The 13,312-nt window shown below is 36.4% G+C and overlaps 1 protein-coding gene across 5 annotated transcripts in view; it reads right to left on the bottom strand.

The window, feature by feature from the left end:
* JADE3 (jade family PHD finger 3) overlaps nucleotides 1-13,312 on the bottom strand; it is a 139,415-nt gene that overhangs the window by 36,269 nt on the left and 89,834 nt on the right. The window lies entirely within an intron of this gene.

The raw sequence follows: 13,312 nt of genomic DNA, 5'->3' as shown, positions 1-13,312 counted from the left end.
TTCCAAATAATGTGTGTTGAATAAAATAACTATATGCAATCACATATTTTAATTTTTAAAAAACCATATGGAGCTTTTAAAGCCAAAGGCAATAAAATATTTGAGGAAAAAGTAGAACTCTAAAATAATTAATGGAAGCTAAAAATTTGGGAAATGCTAAATGAGGCCTGCTTCCCACTGAAATGAACCCAACTGAAAAGGCCAAGACATGCGTATGAATTCTCCACAGTCCATGAGATTAAATATGCTGTGCTTTTTGGTGCATGCTTTATGAGGTAATTATAGAATATTTTTTTCAAGATTCATCTTTTTCTAATAGGAATAATATTTTGCTTATCTATTCATCTTAACTGCCTCAAATTCCCTGTGGAAAAAGGTAGACCTATAGATGTTCTTGACTTAAACTAATACATTTATTATGCTTCTGGAAGAAAATAAAAAGGAATATCTTTATGACCTTGGGATAGACAAAGATATTTTAAGTAAGACACAAAGTCATTAACCATAAAGGAAGAGATTGGAAATACTGTTTGTCAACAGTGTATAATAAACTTTTACAAATCAAATAGAAAATGACAGATAAATCAATTAAAAACTGGGCAAAAAATTTGAATAGACACTTCAAAAATAAGGCTATCCAGATGGCAAAAATCTCAAAAGGTTCTCAACTTCATCAGTTAATACAGAAATGCAGATTGAAATCATAATCATCATTACCTGCCAGAATGGCTAAACTTGAAAAGATTGACTAAAAATTGAAGATACTAAGTGCTTGCAAGGAAATGGAGCAAACAGACCACTGCTGCTGGGAGTGTGAACTGGTACAATCATTTTGGCAAACTATCTGGCAGCAGATATTATGGCTGAACATATGCATACCCTATGACCTAGCAAACCCACTCCTAGGAATATACTTTAAAAAGTACACATACATATATATACTAAAAGATGAACAAAAATGTCCATATTAGCATTTTTCATAATAGCTGGAAACTGAGAGCAACCCAAATATCTATCAAAAGCAGAATGGATAAATAAAGTGTGGTATATTCACACAATGGAATATTACACAGAAGTGAAACTTAATGAAATGCTACATGCAACAGCATGGATGAATCTCACAACCATAATGATGAACAAAACAATCCAGTCTCAGTATGAAGGTTAAAAACTGGCAAAACTGTCACCTATGGTGAATGAAGTCAGTGGGAAGGAGAAGGAGGGCTTCTTGGGTGCTGATAATGCTTTATTTCTTGATCTGGGTGGAGGTTAAACAAGTGTATCATGAAAACAGAGTTATATAGTTATGCATTAGTTATCTTTCTGTGTGTATATTTCAATGCAAAATTTATAACATGATGATGATATTATCTCATTCATCTTTTCATATGTCTAAATCTAACGACTAAGACTACGACAATAAAAAAAAATTATAGGCTGAAACAGTAATGCCAAAGGATACCCACAAGCAGAAATTCTTATGATAGAGGGAAGGTCTATAACAATAAGTGAAAAAATACTGCTTTGGGTTTTGTAAAATGCAGCTCTAAGATCTTCAAATACACATTATATTGCTATAGCTGGTGGAAATCCCAGGATCATTCCTTGGTGATTTTCTTCTCTGGCCACTATACACTAGGTAGAGGGACATTCTCTCAATGGTCATCAGATCACTGAACAAAATAGCAAAAGCACACAAGTCTAGAGGTATGAACAATTTTGTTAGGGTGATGTAGTAAGTGCAGTTTTAAATTTGGATGCCTGAATGTAAATGAATGTGTAATAACTTCCTGGATGACCAATTTTGGTCAAAGGACCCACAACCACACCTGCTTAGCCTCACAGAAAGAAGGCCTCTCCATCTGCTCCTCAGGGTAGGTCAGCTAACCTCTGGCCCATGTGAACACTGCTGTGACACTAAAGAGGCATTAAAAGGAAGCTGGAACCACTCTAAGCTGACCTATAGCCTCTTCCAGTGTTTTATGCGCACTGAGTCCTCTAGTTGATCTAAATATTTAACAGGGAGAGACTATTATCAAAGAGACTTCATTTCCTGATGAGTGGATCAGAATCATTTGTGAATAGCACAAAAACTGCACAAATACCATAACATCATGGACTTCTAAAAGGCTTGAGTAAATGTCTTAAAAGCTAACTAAATAGAAGCCCCTTTTAATAATATCCCTAGGAATAGTTTCCCAAGATGTCCCTTGTTAATCTTGCCACTCTTGCTTCTCTGCAAGACTCCATGTCTCATCTATGAAACAAAGGACAATTATAACATCTATGACAGAAGGTATTTAAAAAATTCCACATGCTCTTCTACAATGTGACTCTGCCCCTCCCCCAAGTGGTGAAGTCTATTTCCCCTCATCTTGAATCAGGGAGGGTAATATGACTGTTTCCACGGATGGAATACAGCAGAAGTGATGCTATGAGAATTGCAAGGCTGGGTCATAAAAGGGAAAACAGCTTTCACCCTGTTTGCTGGAACACATGCATATGGACCCCTGTACCTAAGGCCTGTGAAGAGTCTTCCTACACTGAGGTTGTCATGCTATGAGGAAACCAAATCAAACAGAGAGGCCATGTGCAATATTTATATCATCCCAGCCCAGGAAGCAGACATGTTAGTGAAAAAACCTTTACATGATTCCAGCCCCCAACTACTGAGTCACCCCAAACTTCAAGTCTTCCTCACTGAGGCCCTAGACATCATAGAGTAAAGACTAACCATCCCAACTGTGCCCTGTCTGAATTTCTGACCCACAGAACCTATAAATATAAAAACATGGTTGCCTGACAATAAGTTGGGGAGCAACAGTAACTGAAAAAGCAATTTATACAGTAACTGGAAAAACCACCAAAAGACTGCTTTAAACTTTAAATAAGATAGATGTGTATATAAAAGTACTCTTTATTGATTCTCGTAACTGAAAGCAAAATGGTAGACTGCTGCTGCCTAAAACAGAAAGGAAAAAGAGCTGAAGAGTGGGGCAAGGACAGTACAGGGAGGCGACAGAAGTATGATGGTGAAATACAGCAGTGGAGTGAGAGGCAGGCTTGTGGTCCCATATATCACTAGGGGCCATTCTTCCTTTGACTTATATATATGAAATCTGATATATCTTGAAAGTAGAACCAAGGGGATCTCCTTTGATATTGAATATGGGGTATGAGGCAAGATGATTCTATGAATTTTGGTCTGAAAGACTGAACAGGAAGAATGAATCTGCTATCAGTTAAATGTATAAAATTACAGGTGGAACTAGTCTGGGAAGAATATCAGTAATTCAGTTTGGGACATTTTAAGTCTGAGATGTCTATTGGACATCCAAGTGGAAATGCTGCATTGGTGTTTACCTATTTGAGTCTAGAGTTTAGTGAAGAAAGTACTGCTGTCTGTAACCTAATCAAACATTTACATTCCAAGGAGAAATAGGGGCCTCTCTGGATATCTAATCATCCTCTCTTTCAATATCACTAGTGACTCAGAAGTATGTTTGTTAAGTGAAAGAAGCAAGCTACAGAATATTCCCATTTATTTGTACATACATATGTACATGTTGTCAGAGAAGGCAATGGCAACCCACTCCAGTACTCTTGCCTGGAAAATCCCATGGACGGAGGAGCCTAGTAGGCTGCAGTCCATGGGGTTGTGAAGAGTGGGACACAACTAAGCGACTTCACTTTCACTTTCATGCATTGGAGAAGGAAATGGCAACCCACTCCAGTGTTCTTGCCTGGAGAATCCCAGGGATGGCGGAGCCTGGTGGGCTGCCATCTCTGGGGTCGCACAGAGTTGGACACGACTGAAGCGACTTAGCAGCAGCATGTACATATTGTATAAGCACACACATACAGTCAATATTTGTGTTCTGATGTTTTTGTTTCTACAGTAAGTCAATTAATAATTAATCTAAGGCTTCCCAGGTGGTGCTAGTGGTGAAGAATCTGCCTGCCAATGAAGGAGCCACAAGAGATGAGGGTTCCACCCCTGGGTCGGGAAGATCCCCTGGAGGAGGAAATGGCATCCTACTCCAGTATTCTTGCCTGGAAAATTCCAAGGGCAGAGGAGCCTGGCTGCTACAGTCCATGGGGCCACAAATAGTCAGACATGACCGAGCGAGTGAGCATGGGCACACAAGCACACACATACATTAACCATTTATGTGTAATATAACTTATAATGCATGCTTCCTTTCAAACAAACATAAAGCATTGTTTTCCTTCCATTGGACCCTTACTGTGAAAGAAACTATTTTAAATAAACAAATGAAAACAAAACAAAAACTATCTGAAGCTTATCACTGATGAGCATCAAAATCATCCAGTCTACCTAAAAAACATGTAATGGTGTTACAATCATTTTTATTTGTTGAACTTAACTTCAAAAAATTCCTGTGGTAATGAACAGGCTTATCTAAATAGCTGAAACTTGCAGTGCAAGATGGCTCTGTTTCATAATTCTCTGTACCCCTCACCTCAATCACCACATATACATACTACACTATCCTAAAGGACAAGAGAATTGCAGAAATGACAATAGAACAGAGAGGAAAACCTTACCTGAAAGCCAGAACACTTCTAAACGGATTTGCTCCACCTAATCTGCTGTATCTTTTTCCATCCCTTTTCAGTTACTACAGCAATGAATAAGAGTAATTCTAGGACCCAAGAAACATGTCAATTCATATACATCCAAAATTTCTTCTATAAGTCTATTAGAAAACACAATTCTGAAGTATCTTGACAATCTTGTGACTTAGATAATAAATAAAAAGCATGTTTAGTTTTATTAGTATTTAAGTTTCTCTAGCTGATTGACTTAATCTGGCTGTAGGCAATAAGACAAGTAACTCAAATACAAACATTACAAACATTACTATTGTGATGGATTGAAGATAGTCACAAATCCTTTAACAGTCCTGTCAAGAGGTAGGGTCAATTTCCCTCCTCTTCAGTCTGAGACTGCTCTAATAAAATATAGTAGAAGTAGTACTGTGCCATTTTCTGAGTCCAGGCCTTGAGAATGGCACCTTCTACTTCTTATCTCTAAGAATACTCACTCTTAGAGCCCAGAGCTGCCATGTAAGAAGTCAGGCTATCCTGATCATGTGGACAGGTCCTAATACTAAATGGGAATCTGGGCAATACACATCATAGCATCAACTACAGGGTTACAGTGGTGAATAAAATCAGTAAGGCTCCTGTGCTCATGTAGCTTTGAGTTTGTAATGCCACTACCAAAGTGTAAGAGAGAAATGCTAATATGTTCACCAAACCCTAGATGTTTTCCATCTAGGCACATAGCAAGGCTGCATTCCCCAGTACCCTTTGCAGTTAGGTGGGCCATGTGAATGAGTTCTGGCTAATGGCATATGTGCACATCACCTACTTCAAAGTCTAGACCCCCTCCAAATCTACCTGCATCACCCTCCATGCTGTCTTGTCTTTTCCTGCAAACTGGATTTAAAAGTTTGGGGGTGGAAGAGTGGGAAAAGACCTAGCAGATAGAGGAGCCACTCCAAAAAAGAGCCTGAGTCTCTGAATGACTATGAGTGGCAGAGATGATTCACATCCCAAACCCACACTGGATGGAGACATGTGCAAAAAATAAAACCTTCATTGTGTTAAGATACTGAGATTCTTGGGGAGATGTTTGTTATAGCATTTGGCCTATCATGACTAATACATACATAATGGTAAAAAGTTATTTCCCAGTATTTTCATGTTTGTTTCCACTTAACTATTGCATTACATTAGATTCATTCTTAAATTTCTCTAACAGATTTATATTTTGGGATATTCTCTCTAGAGATAACCAACCAACAAGGTTTAAATTTTACTAAAACTAATATGGAGGAGTCAACTCAAAATAATATATTAAAAGATTTTTATTTTTACATTCTGATACTTTTTCTATGGTATGGTGAACTGCTGAAACATTCTTTATTGAAAACATTTAGCACAAAATCAAGGAATGTCCTCATGCTTTTACACACACATTAATTTTTTAAGTTTGGGAGGCAGGAAGAATTTTTACCATTAAATAAGTATTAGTGAACATTTCTGTTTTTTAAAAATGTAACAATATTAATTTAATGTAATAATGTTTGGTCAAAACTAAAATCACTATTTCAAAGATGAATCTAGCACTGATTCTCGAGGTGCAGGTTTTGAGTTTTATGTGCATAAACCACCCTGTGAATATTTCTTTGTATATGAAAGTAATATATAATCATTGAAAATATTAGTTTTAAATTTAAAAGCAATCATAGAAAGGGTTTGTTATGAAACATTTACATTTGTTTAGATTTGGCTAAAGTTGTGTCAGAAGAAAATACTTCTATTTATTTTGAGACTAAAGCTACATCTTTTAATTTCAAAAACTAAGTATTCTCTCAATAGTGTAAATAACCACACTGTTACCAGGCACCTCCTTAACTGCTAGGAAATTTGTAATCTATGAAAAAAACAACAAAAACATACAAAAAGAAACACTAACATAAAAAGTTATAAAATTAACCAATAAAAAGGAACATATCTGATATTGTCCTATATAGTGGGGAAAAGTAGCATCTTTGGACAGAGTGAAAGGTATAGTAGAGAAATTAGCATCTCAGTTCAAAATAGGAATAGCTAAAAAAAATCAGTTTGGTAGATTTGTGAAAGGGGATTTAAAAAAATGGAACTGGGATTTCTTGGTTATTCAAGAACCATGCTTTCTTTCTTAGCAGCCTGGTGGAACCAAGGTGGTTGAGGTTGGGATGTGGTGTCCATTTTCAAAAAGGAAGCTGCTCAACAAGTGGTATTGGGACACTTGGATATCCACATGCCAAAGGATGAAGTCAGACCTTTAACACCTCATACCATACACAAAAATCAACTGAAATGGATCAAAGACCCAAATATAAGAGTTAAAACTACAGAATTCTGAGAAGAATTCTAGGTATAAAACTTCATCTTGGTTTAGGTAATGATTTCTTAGATATGACACCAAAAGGACAAGCAACCAAAAGAAAAAAATAGATACACTGAACTTCATCAAAATTAAAAACTTCTGTGCCTCAAAGGACACCACCAATGAAGTGAAAAGACAACCCAGAGAATGGGAGAAATTATTCGCAAATCATGTATCTGGTAAAAAAAAAAAAAAAACAAACCTGTATCTAGACTATGTAAAGAACTTTTACAATGTAACAATAAAAAGACAAATAACACATTTTTCTAATGGGCAAAATATGTGAATAATTTCCCCAAAGAAGAGATATACATAGGAGGTATGCATGGATGCATCAAGTAAAAATGGAACATTCTACAACTGCTGGTCAGGGGGACATCATCACCCTTTTCACTAAAAGGCTAGATTTTCAGCAGCCAAAGGCAGCCATTTCAAAGTGAATATGACAGAACATAAAGAGATGAACTGACATGTTTCACTTTACAGTTTGAACAGTAATGTTTCACAGGAAAGGAAAAAAAAAAAAAACCAAAACATTGTATTTGCTAACCACATAAAAGCTTTTTCTCTTTGTAATAAAATACAAAAGCTCTCTTCCAAGAACATACAACTGGCTGGTAAGCACATAAAGAAAAGATGTTAGGACTTCTCTAGTGGTCCAGTGGTTAGGAATCTACCTTCTAATGCATGGGATGTGGGTTCAATCCCTGGTCTGGGAACTAAGATCCCACATGCCCAGGGGTAACTACTGAGCCTGTACCACAGAACTAGAGACCAGGTGCCACAACTAAGACCCAACATAGCCAAAAGTACACAAATAAATAAATAATAATAAAGAATAAATGCTCAACATCATTAGCCAACAAGCAAATGCAAAATCACAATGAGATGTACTTCATACCCACTAGGATAGCTATAATTAAAAAAATAGAAGTGTTGGTTAGTATGTGGAGAAAATGGAATCCTCATAAAATGCTGGTAGGAATGTATGGTTGACCCTTGAACAAGACAGGAGTAAGGGGTACTGACACCTCATACAGTCAAAAATTCACATATAATTTGCAGTTGGCCCTCCATATCTGTGTGGATCTGGATCTGTGGATTCAAACAACTGCAGGCTGCGTATTACTATAGTATTTACTATTGAAAAAATCCACATATAAGTGGACCTGCACAGTTCAAGCTCACGTTGTTCAAGGGTCAACTATAACATCTTTTGGTTGGTTACTAATTTTCTTTCCTAAAACCCACCCACTTTCCTCTTTGCTTCCTTCATCCTATTCTCTTTACAATGATAAATATACACTGAAAACCTACTATTAGGCAGTAAGGGTTCTGCTCTTAAGTAGCTTATAGTCAAATTTGTTGTCTTTCTTCCTTTTCTCTTCTAATCACATGTTGCTGTGCTGTCATGTGCCCACTACCACATTTTCTTACCATCTACACACTCTTGTATTTGTGATGATTGCATATATTTATAGTTATATATATGGATGATATTTTTATTAACATTATTGAGGTATAAATGACATATCAAGCTACATATATTTAAAATGTACAAATTAACAAGTTCTGACAGATATATAAATTTGTGCAACAAGAACTACAACCAAGATAATAAATATAACCATCACCTCTAAAAGTTCTCTTATATCCTCTTGCTCCACTGGCCACTTTCAAAAAACCCAATGATCTGCTGTCACCAAAGCAGGTAGTACTCACTTTGCACAGTGGTACTGTACTGTAAAAATGACTGTGCAAACTGAAACCGTGAAAAGCAATCTTAATAATCACTGGGGAAATTATGATTTTTCAGTGACCTTTAACATTTTTGTCAAAACATTTTACTCTCTTATTGTTGGCTATACTATATAGGGAAATAAAAAATATTAAAACCGATATGTATTTGATACCCTATCATTTGAAACACTAAGAATTTAAACTCTTTTATCTCTTTGTAAAACTTATCAAGAGTACAGTGCTTAATTCTTAATTTACAAAACTTATGAAACAGAATAAGCAACTCTTCTATGTCCTGGAAAGTTGTCATACTACTCTATGAACTTGGATTAGTTTCCAACATTTTGTCCTTTGTGCTTTCACTGCTATAAAATTTTTTGAGAGGTCCTTTAATGTGAAGTTTTATTCTGGCATCATTTTATCTGGAACATCTTCATTCTTTTCATCACAATCACTTTCTTCATGTCTGTATGTCTGCCTTCATTAAGTTCCTCTAGTTGCATATCTAGCAGCAGCAGCTGCATATCTAGAGCCTCTCAAACTGCAACAGTGCATCCACATTCCCATGTTCAACTATTTATTCAATAACTACATTGAATTTGATTCAAATTTCTCTTTCAGTATTATCAGTTTTTATTTCTTTAAATGTTTGGTAGAATTTCCCAGTGAAACCATCTGGGCCTGGAGGTATTTTTATGGAGAGTTTTTAACTACAAATTCAATTTCATTAATAGTTATGAGGCTATTCAACTGATTATTTCACATTGAGTAAGTTGTGGTAATTTGTTTGGATAACCCCCAGGAAGGCAGGAAAAACAAAAGAGAAAAACAAAAAACAGAGAACACTCATATACACACACAATAAAATAAAATGGCAGACTTAAGCCCTAACATATCATTAATTACATTAAATGTAAATGGTCTAAACACATTAAGTCAGAGGTTGGCAGAATGGATTAAAAAACATGATTCAAATATATGCTATCAAAAACACTTAAGATAGAAGCATATAAATAAGTCAAAAGTAAAATAAAGGAGAAGATATAAATACAAACATTACTCAAAAGAAAGCAAGAGTGACAACATTAGTATCAGATTAAGTAGCTTTCATAGCAGAGAAAATTACCAGAGATGGGGAGGAATATTACATAATAAAGAAAGGATAAATTCACCAATAAAATATAGCAATCATAAATATATGTGCACCAAACAACAGTGATACAAAATATTTGAAACAAAAACTGATTGGGATGAAAGGAGAAAAAATAACTTCCCAATTATGGCTGGAGACTTCAACCTCTGTGATAGAACAGACAGAAAATCATCCAGGAGATAGAAGAACTCAACACTATCAATTAAGACGATTGAACTGACATTTATAGAATACTCCACCCAACAGTAGCAGCACAGGCATTATTTTCAAACACCCATGGAACATATACCATGATAGACCATATCCTGGGCTATAAAATAAAACTCAACAAATTTAAACAAATTGGTATTATACAGAGTGTTCTCTAATACAATGGAATCAAAACTAGAAATCAGTAATAGAAAGATAAGAAAATATTCAAATAAAGTAAAAACCACACTTTTAAATAAAAGAAGTCTCAAGGGGAAAAAAGTGAAGAAAAGAAGTCTCAAAGGAAAAAATACACTAAAATGAATGAAAATGAAAATATAACACATCAAATTTTTTGTGACATAGCTAAAGCAGTGATAAGAGGGAAATTTATAACATTAAATGCTCATATTGGAAAGAGGAAATGTCTCAAATCAATAAGCTATGCTCCCAATCCAAGAAACTAGAAGAGCTAAATAAATCCACAGCAAGTAAAATAATTGAAGTAGTAGAGATAAGAGCAGAAATAAATTAAAAACAGAAAAGATAATGAAACCAAACTCCAAATTCAGATTTACATCCTACAATTTATCATGTCAAGGGTCTGCTGTAACACCTGACTGCAGTGAAGCGTTTACCACTGGTTTATTGTGATTATTTTGGCCACTCCTGAAGGAAGAATGTTATTTATGTATGGCTGCAGCACCAAACAGACAGTGTGGCATATGAATGACAATGCAGCTTCCTGTGATGCTGTGGAACATGTGGGATACAGAACACTGCCTAAGATTCTGAGCCATACTGCCCCTCATTTTGCATGAGCAGCTATATAGCTTTGCAGTAGAAAAATCTAAAGAATCTATAGCACGTGTTGTAGTTTGGAGAAAGACAGAAGCACAAAGAAGCTATACCATGGAGAGTACTTTGTGTGGCTGTGATCAGGGAACATATAAGGGTTTACAGATTGGTACTCGAGAATTGGAAGAGATGGGAGCAAAATTTTATGTTGGCCTATCATGTTTGAAAAGACTGATATCCCCATTCGAATATAATCTGCCTTCCCGTCTGCTTGATTTTGAAAATGACTTGATTGAATGGAGCTGCAAAGTAACTAGCCCCCCGCCACTTATGTTATGGATGAAGATGAACCTCGATTCCTTGACCTCGATTCCTTGAAGAAATAGATTACAGTACAGATAGTACTGATGAGTTAGATATTGAATTGACTGAAAACGCAAGAGACTATGAACCTTCTGCCCAAGAAGAAGTACTTTCTGATTCTGAATCAAGAACCCTTTGATTTAGAGGGCTGAGCCCTTTGCCATCTCTTGTTAATTGCAAAGAAGAAATGAAATATCTTGGTTTTTATTACACAGCAAGTTTGAGAGAAATGAGTTTATAGAGAGCTGACTCAGATAAACAGAAAGCAACCTGGGCCTGTTTGGTTTCATGAGACAATGAATATGTTTATTAATTCATGATAAAAAGATGGCTTTGTGAAATGGTCAATAAAAATGACCAACCTATAGCAAGTAAAAAAGGAGATAAAAATGGCCAATATCAGGTATGAAAGAGGGGGGATATACACCTGTTTCTTTTGCTTTAAGTGTGTTCATAATTGCTCACTGAAGCATTTTTATGATGGCTCCTTTTAAATCTTTGTTAGACAATTCTACTATCTCTGTCACATTGGTACTGGCAGCTACTGATTATCTTTGATCAAGTTGAGATCTTTTTAGTTCTTGATATGAGTGATTTTTTTCCACTGGAACCTGGGTATTATGCTACAAGACTCTGGATCTTCTTTAAACCTTTTATTTTTACTGGCTTCCTCTGACACTGCCCTGGCTGGAGATCTGGTTGGGGAGGATATCGCCTCATCACTGTTATGTGATTGTAGAAGTCCTGGTTCACCATCTGGCCTATGTTGACATTCAGGGGCAGGAATTCTTTGTTACTACTGGGGGAGACTGAGAGTTCTGGCTTCTCACCAGGCCTCCACTGATACCTCCCTTGCTGGGATTGGTAAGATAACTTTACTACTGCTCCCTATATGGTCTTCACTGATACCATGTGGCAGGGGGAGGTGTCCTCATCACCTCTAAGGAGTGGTTAAAGTCTCCTACAGATGGGAAAGAGAGGGATACATGATTATTACTGGTTTAAGGTGGTAGTCTAGGCTCCTTGCTATTACTGCAACAGTATATAAAAATACTGACAGTAAAGACATGAAAATGTCTGACTTATGTTCATTCATGATACTCTTGTGATTTCTAGAGGATGGTGGCAATGATGATGAGCTAGTGAGGGTACGTATGTGTGTTGGGCAAGACTGAAGTTTTTCTTAACAGAGAATAGACAGTCTCTCTGTGGGTGGGACAGCCTGGGCTTGCATTTTTAGAAGTGATTTGACAAGCATTTCTGGAACATGACTAAGACCTAAGAACCTGCTGCTGCTGCTAAGTCGCTTCAGTCATGTCTGACCCTGTGTGACCCCATAGTCGGCAGCCCACCAGGCTCCTCTACCCCCCGGGATTCTCCAGGAAAGAATACTGGAGTGGATTGCCATTTCCTTCTCCAAGAACCTGATGCTAGTGGCCAAAAATTCAAGAATGTGGTCTCTGATCTTTAAGAACCTAATATGTACTAGAAATAGATAGCTGTACAAAGAGATGTACAATTTCTCATAGTAACCAGGAGGTCCCACCAGCCCCTTTATCTGATGTTATTCCTTCCTTTTCCTTCCTTCCCTCACTCATTCATTTAAATTTATACCAAACATTTTATTTCATGCTGGCCTTCATGCAAAACACTGGCAAAGACCAGGAGGAAAAAATGGCTTCCAAAACTAGTCATTACTCTTGAAGAGCTAAACTTACTATGTCCTCTTGGCAAAAAATACTCTCCTACTTAAACTTCTTCTCAAGTCTTTGCAAAGGAAGGCTGTGTGCTTATGGTCAACCCAATTATTCCAGTTATCCCCTTTCATTTGGGTTTATGCATTTTAAAAACTCTGTATGTTTTGGCCCTCTGTTTACAGATGCTATCACTATGAGGCCCCTATTAAAATGAAGCAACTTCTCATGGAGTTATATATTAATAGGGGTATTATGGGGTTATGTAATTAGTGCTCTGTTTCTCTTCAAAGGCTAATAAATGCTACTGATTGTTGAGTCAGATTGGGAAATCTTGGTCTCCAAAACCTTATCATAATTTCAGATTGGACTTCAAACAGTTTTATCCTGTGAATAGGTACATGTTATATC

This window comes from Bos indicus, chromosome X (genome assembly GCF_029378745.1).
Source record: "Bos indicus isolate NIAB-ARS_2022 breed Sahiwal x Tharparkar chromosome X, NIAB-ARS_B.indTharparkar_mat_pri_1.0, whole genome shotgun sequence".
Lineage (NCBI taxonomy): Eukaryota > Metazoa > Chordata > Mammalia > Artiodactyla > Bovidae > Bos > Bos indicus.
The sequence above is the reverse complement of the archived record's forward strand: the minus strand, read 5'-3'. Positions and strand labels throughout refer to the sequence as shown.